Genomic DNA, 6018 nt, shown 5'->3' with positions numbered 1-6018 from the left:
ATATATATATATATATATATATATAAAGAAATAGTAATTCTAGAAGCCCGATGAGGAATTAAGCTCAAAAACAGTGTTTTAAAAGCACAAAATGTTCACACGGAGCTACAAATGTAAGGCACGGATATACATACAGATATCAAGACATATATAGATATATAAGAGCATAATAGTATAAAGATCTAGCCGCAGCTCGCGGAGTTTAAGTTGGCCAGTTACATACAGACACTCAAGAGTTTTTGAAAGTAAAACAGCTTATACAATATTTCTCTCAAAGTAAGCCTTGAAGGCATAGATAAATACAAAAGTGAGAGATCTACACAAAATAAACCGAAAGACTTCCAAAACATTGCAAGGATCCTCCGCTTTGTCACCATCAGGCAACTCACCGAGGTGGGTTGCGATCTGCATCTGAAAAAAATAACAACAAAATACGGTATGAGAACCGAAGATTCTCAGTATGGTAACAATACCTAGTGATGTAAGATATAAGACTCCAGGACGCCAGAGGCAATCCTAGAACTTCATATCCATCACAAGATTCAAGCTTATACCATAAGTAAATTAAAACATTAACTTTAAAACCACAATGATAAAGGATACTACAAGAAAATGGAACATTTGTAACAAAAAATTTGTATCAAATTTAAAATTGTTACAAATTATAGTTTTTTTGTAACAATAATTAGTTATTGTTACAAAATAAGAATATTTTGTAACAATAAGAAAATTTGTTACAAAATATTTCAATATTTTCTAACAACTTGATTTCTTTTGTTACAAATTATGTTGGCTTTCGTATTGAATTGTTGTTTTGTTACAAAATGTTATAATGTTTTGTAACAAAAGATTATATTGCTGCAAAAATTCAAAATATTTTGTAACAAAATATCTATTTGTTTCAAAAACTCTAAATATTTTGTAACAAAAAAATAATTTGTCACAAAATACAACATTTTTATAACAAGTTATTTATTTGTCACAAAATTCAAAGATTTTTTGTAACTAATAAAAAATTTTATTTCAACATACTAAATGTAAGACTTTGTGTAAGACCTAAAAATTTTAGAAGATCTTATTAAGAGCTAATTTAGATTTATTTATCATTAAGTATTTTAATCTTTGAAATTATTTTATTAAAAATAATTAAAACAAATTTTGATTAATTGAGTTTAAAATAATTTAAGGTTTTATCTGACTTTATAATTATCGAATTATTTTCTATATTTAAATTATAAAATTTAGCAAATATAAAATAATAAGAATTTTATAGGATTTGGTTTAAATAATTGAGATTTCAAAATTTAATACTAATATTTTTATAAATAAAAAATTAATTATATTATCTTATAATTTCAATTAGAGTATTTAATTTCAAATCAATTAATATTTTGATACAATAAATAATATTTTAGAATAGTTTTAGAGATTTAATTAGTTTTTAAATTATTGCAAAAACCCCAATTTATCCAAAAATTCCTAATTTTATTTTTGTCCTAAATTAAACTCTAATTCCCAAATTAAATCCAAACCCTAAATTTACTAAATTAAACCCTAACCCCACTCATCTAACCCTAGTCACCATCCCTTCTATTTTGTTCTAATTAACCTACGGAGGAAAGAAACAAAAATGAAAGGGGAAGGGGAAACAAAGGAAAGGGAGAAGAGAGAGCGCTTGGGATCAGAGAGGAAGAGAGCGACGGAGAAGAGAGGGATCGGAAGGGAGGGGACCGCATCCTGCCGCGCCGACACCGCCACCGCCACCCCGTCATTGTGGCCGTCGAGTCACCGTCGTGAAGTTGAGTCGCGGAGAGTTCACGAGCGAGAGAGAGCGACGTGGAGGGCGAGAGTCATGAGCCTGGGACCGCCGCGACCGTCGCAGCACCGCCATCCTCGCGTCAGTCACCGCCGCTGTCAGTAATGAAGCCCGTCACCGCCATCCGCGCCTCTGTTGCTGTCAGAACCGCGCGCCGCGGCTGGAAGGATCTTTGTTGCTGTCGTTAAAGCGAACGAGAGAGAAGGAGACGTGGAAGGAGGAGCCGTTGAAGCGAGCTTGCTTCCGTTGCATCCTGCCTAGCCACCATCATCAAAGCCTCATTGCTGTTGATTAAGGGTGTTATCGTGGAGCTCAAGGATAACGCGCATAAGTTGAGTGGAGCCGGCTTTCTCGCTCACATCAGTCTGTAAGTTCTTTTCACGCTGATCTCGATTTCTTCCCCTTTAATACCACTTGAGTTTCTCAATATAACTTAATTTTAACGACCTTTATCTGATTTTGTTCATTGACTTCCTTTGACTTGTCCATTTGCAATTTGGGATTTTTAGCTACTTATATTGTACATAAGCATAACTATGTAAGAATTCCCGAATTTTCCATTCTAATTTCAGGAAGAAGCAACTGAAGTAATTACTATTGTTTTGGTGTTTCTTTATTTAATGTTAAGCAGGTGTTTAGCATGTAATTAGCTAATTGTGATTAAGCTAGCGTTTGCCTTTGATTTAGTCTCTTCTGAGGAAGAAAACACTATGAATATTAAAGATGAATTGATATTTTCTGATAAATTAATGGGAATAATCAAGTAATCTATCTTTTCTAGGGTTTGGTGGCTATGCCCATAGCTGACTTGAGTTCACTGTGAGTCACTATTAATTGCCTCAAGCTCTTCTCTTTTTTTCTTTATTTGTTTGTTTGGATCTTTAATTTCGAGTAGCTGTGCTGCGATTTATGATCTATTCCACTCTCGGTTTCTTTTGATGCTGTTTTTCTTCCTCCAAGTTTTTTAATTGTTCATTGTGTGAGTTGTCGAGCTGGGTCAATTCGATTTTTTTGTGTCTAGGGTTTAGCAACTATGCATTTTAGCTTCCTCTGCATTTCTATTCTTGGATGTGCATAAGAATTTTGTTTCCATTTGATATTTGGGTGACTGACATTCCCAAATTGCTATTGTAAAAATAAAAGGCTTTATTTTATTTATATATTTAAATGTGGATGGATTTTTTCTGTTGTTGGAGTTAAAAATTGTCATCTATTTTAGGGTCTTCCAGCTAGTTAGGGATTCTAGACATGGATAAGTTCACATCTCCTCAAGGAGAAAGGGTAGGTGATATTTTGTTTTGTGGAGGGTAAGAGTGTAAGACTAAGCTACTGAAGTGACCATCACTGCAAGTTGGAGATATACCATGTAATTAGAGGAAGAAGAAAGATTTTATTTTATGTTGTGTCTTGAACTACTATAGAAATTGGTGCATGAACTATGAATCACGCTTTTCACAACTCGTACCACTAACCAGCAAGTGCACTGGGTCGTCCAAGTAATACCTTACGTGAGTAAGAGATTGTTGGTTTGAAGCAATCTATGGTTATCTTGTAAATCTTAGTCAGGAAGTCAATTATGTTTATCAGTTGAATTGCGAATAACCAAGAGAGCATAAATTAAAGGTTATTTGTTATGCAGTAATGGAGAATATGTTGGAGTTTTGGAGTTGCTTTGTCTTCTGAATCTCTGCTTTCCTCTGTCTTCTAATTCACACATGCACGTCCTCCTATGGCAAGCTGTATGTAGGGGATCACCGTCGTCAATGGCTACATCCCATCCTCTCAGTGAAGAAGGCCACTTGGTGTGTGCTGGGGCTGAGATTTAAGCAATTCACGTGCAGAGGCCATTTGTGGAGTTGAACGCCAGTTTATGTGCTAGTTTGGGCGTTCAACTCCAGCTTTTGATCCTTTTCTGGCGCTGGACGCAAGAATTGGGCAGAGAACTGGTGTTGAACGCCAGTGTACGTCGTCTATCCTTGCAAAGTATGGACTATTATATATTGCTGGAAAGCCCTGGATGTCTACTTTCCAACGCAATTAGAAGCATGCTATTTCGAGTTCTGTAGCTCCAGAAAATCCACTTTGAGTGCAGGGAGGTCAGAATCCAACAGCATCAGCAGTCCTTTTTCAGCCTGAAGCAGATTTTTGCTCAGCTCCTTCAATTTCAGCCAGAAAAATACCTGAAATTACAGAAAAATACAAAACTCATAGTAAAGTCCAGAAATATGAATTTTTCCTAAAAAGTAATGAAAATAGACTAAAAACTAACTAGAACATACCCAAAACTATATGAAATTAACCCCAAAAAGCGTATAAAATATCCGCTAATCACAACACCAAACTTAAATTGTTGCTTGTCCTCAAGCAACTAGACAAATAAAATAGGAGACTAATAGGTTGAGAAGCAATAATATCTCAGAGTTTTTGAGTGAAGCTTAGATTCTAATTAGATGAGCGGGACTAGTAGCTTTTTGCTTTTGAACAGTTTTGGCATCTCACTTTACCCATTGAGGCTCAGAGTGATTGGCATCCATAGGAACTCAGAATTCAGATAGTGTTATTGATTCTCTTAGTTCAGTGTGATGATTCTTGAACACAGCTTCTTTATGAGTCTTGGCCGTGGCCCTAACCACTTTGTTTTCCAGTATTACCGCCGGATACATAAATGCCACAGACACATAACTGGGTGAACCTTTTCAGATTGTGACTCAGCTTTGCTAAAGTCCCCAATTAGAGGTGTCCAGAGTTCTTAAGCACACTCTTCTTTTTGCTTGGACCTTGACTTTAACCGCTCAGTCTCAAGTTTTCACTTGACACCTTCACGCCACAAGCACATGGTTAGGGACAGCTTGGTTTAGCCGCTTAGGCCAGGATTTTATTCCTTTTTGGCCCTCCTATCCACTGATGCTCAAAGCCTTGGGATCTTTTTTATTACCCTTGCCTTTTGGTTTTAACTAAATAGAATTTCTCTTATTAAAACTCCAAATTTTATCCCTTTAAGTCACGCCCTTGCTCCTCTTATTCCTTGAGCAGTTTGCAGAGCATGCTATTTTGATTTTGCTCCTGGATCTCCGGATATTCATCTTCTTTTAGATCGAATCTAACTTCCGGGATCACTGATCTCAGACCCATTATTTTAAGATAATGGTCTGAATGTTCTTTAGATAAGAACTTCCCTTGATTCCAAAGTGGTTTTGGAACGCTCTCTTTCTTGCCTCTTAGAGTGGGTTGTTTTTCTTTAGGAGCCATGATCTTAGTGATCTCGGATAAACACACCAAACTTAGAGGTTTGCTTGTCCTCAAGCAAGAGAAAAGAAAGGAGATGGATAGAAGGAGAGCTAGGTGCAATTGTTGATGGAGGAGGAGGGAGGCCGAACCCAAATTTAAAGGGGATTTTTAGAAATTAAGGATTTTAGAAATCAGGGTTCTTAACATGTTCATGTAAAAATCATGCATTGAAACATAAAATTTGAAATTAGAATGGAAATACGTGTGGAAAAATGAGTTTGGCTCCTCCTTGCTATCCTGGCGTTTGAATGCCCAAACACTGCCTGTTTTGGGCGTTCAACGCCCAAATGCTGCTCTCCTGGGCATTCAACGCCCAGCTGCTGCCATTACTGGCGTTCAACGCCCAGTGGGTGCCCATTTCTGGCGTTGAACGCCCAGATTGCTACCATTACTGGCGTTCAGTGCCCAGTGGATGCCCATTTTGGGCGTTGAACGCCCAAAATGCACTTTTACTGGCGTTTTCTTGCCAGTGAGCTCTTTTTCTCTGTTTTTTTGTGCCGAGGTCTTCTGTAAATGATTCCTCACCTTAGTGTCAGTGAACTTTATATAAACAAATAAAAATAAAAATAAAAAATAGGGCAAAATGCTTAGAGGATTGTTGCCCCATGACTGGGTTGCCTCCCAGCAAGCGCTTCTTTATTGTCTTTAGCTGGACTTTGCTGAGCTTTTAATCTAGCTTCAGCCTTGAGCATTCTTGATGATCACTGGCATCACACATTAGCTCAAATGGTAACGTCCAGTCTGGTGCAGAAATGACTGGTGCTGTGACCAGCTTAGCTATCAGCGTTTCAAACGCCTGCAGGCACTCTGTGTCAAACACAAATAGCGTGTCAGCAGCTAACAGATTGCTTAGAGGTTTTGCGATTTTTGAAAAATCCTTTATAAACCTCCTATAGAATCCTGCATGCCCCAGA

The 6018-nt window shown here is 37.1% G+C and overlaps 1 long non-coding RNA gene across 1 annotated transcript in view; it reads left to right on the top strand.

The window, feature by feature from the left end:
• Positions 2589-6018, top strand: part of LOC110265477 — a 9886-nt gene continuing 6456 nt past the window's right edge. Inside the window, exon 1 of the long non-coding RNA XR_002351621.1 lies at positions 2589-2635. This is a non-coding gene — a long non-coding RNA (uncharacterized LOC110265477). The remainder of the gene's footprint in view (positions 2636-6018) is intronic.

This window comes from Arachis ipaensis, chromosome B08, assembly GCF_000816755.2.
Source record: "Arachis ipaensis cultivar K30076 chromosome B08, Araip1.1, whole genome shotgun sequence".
NCBI lineage: Eukaryota > Viridiplantae > Streptophyta > Magnoliopsida > Fabales > Fabaceae > Arachis > Arachis ipaensis.
Note: the sequence above shows the minus strand (reverse complement) of the source record. Positions and strands in the feature narration are given on the sequence as shown.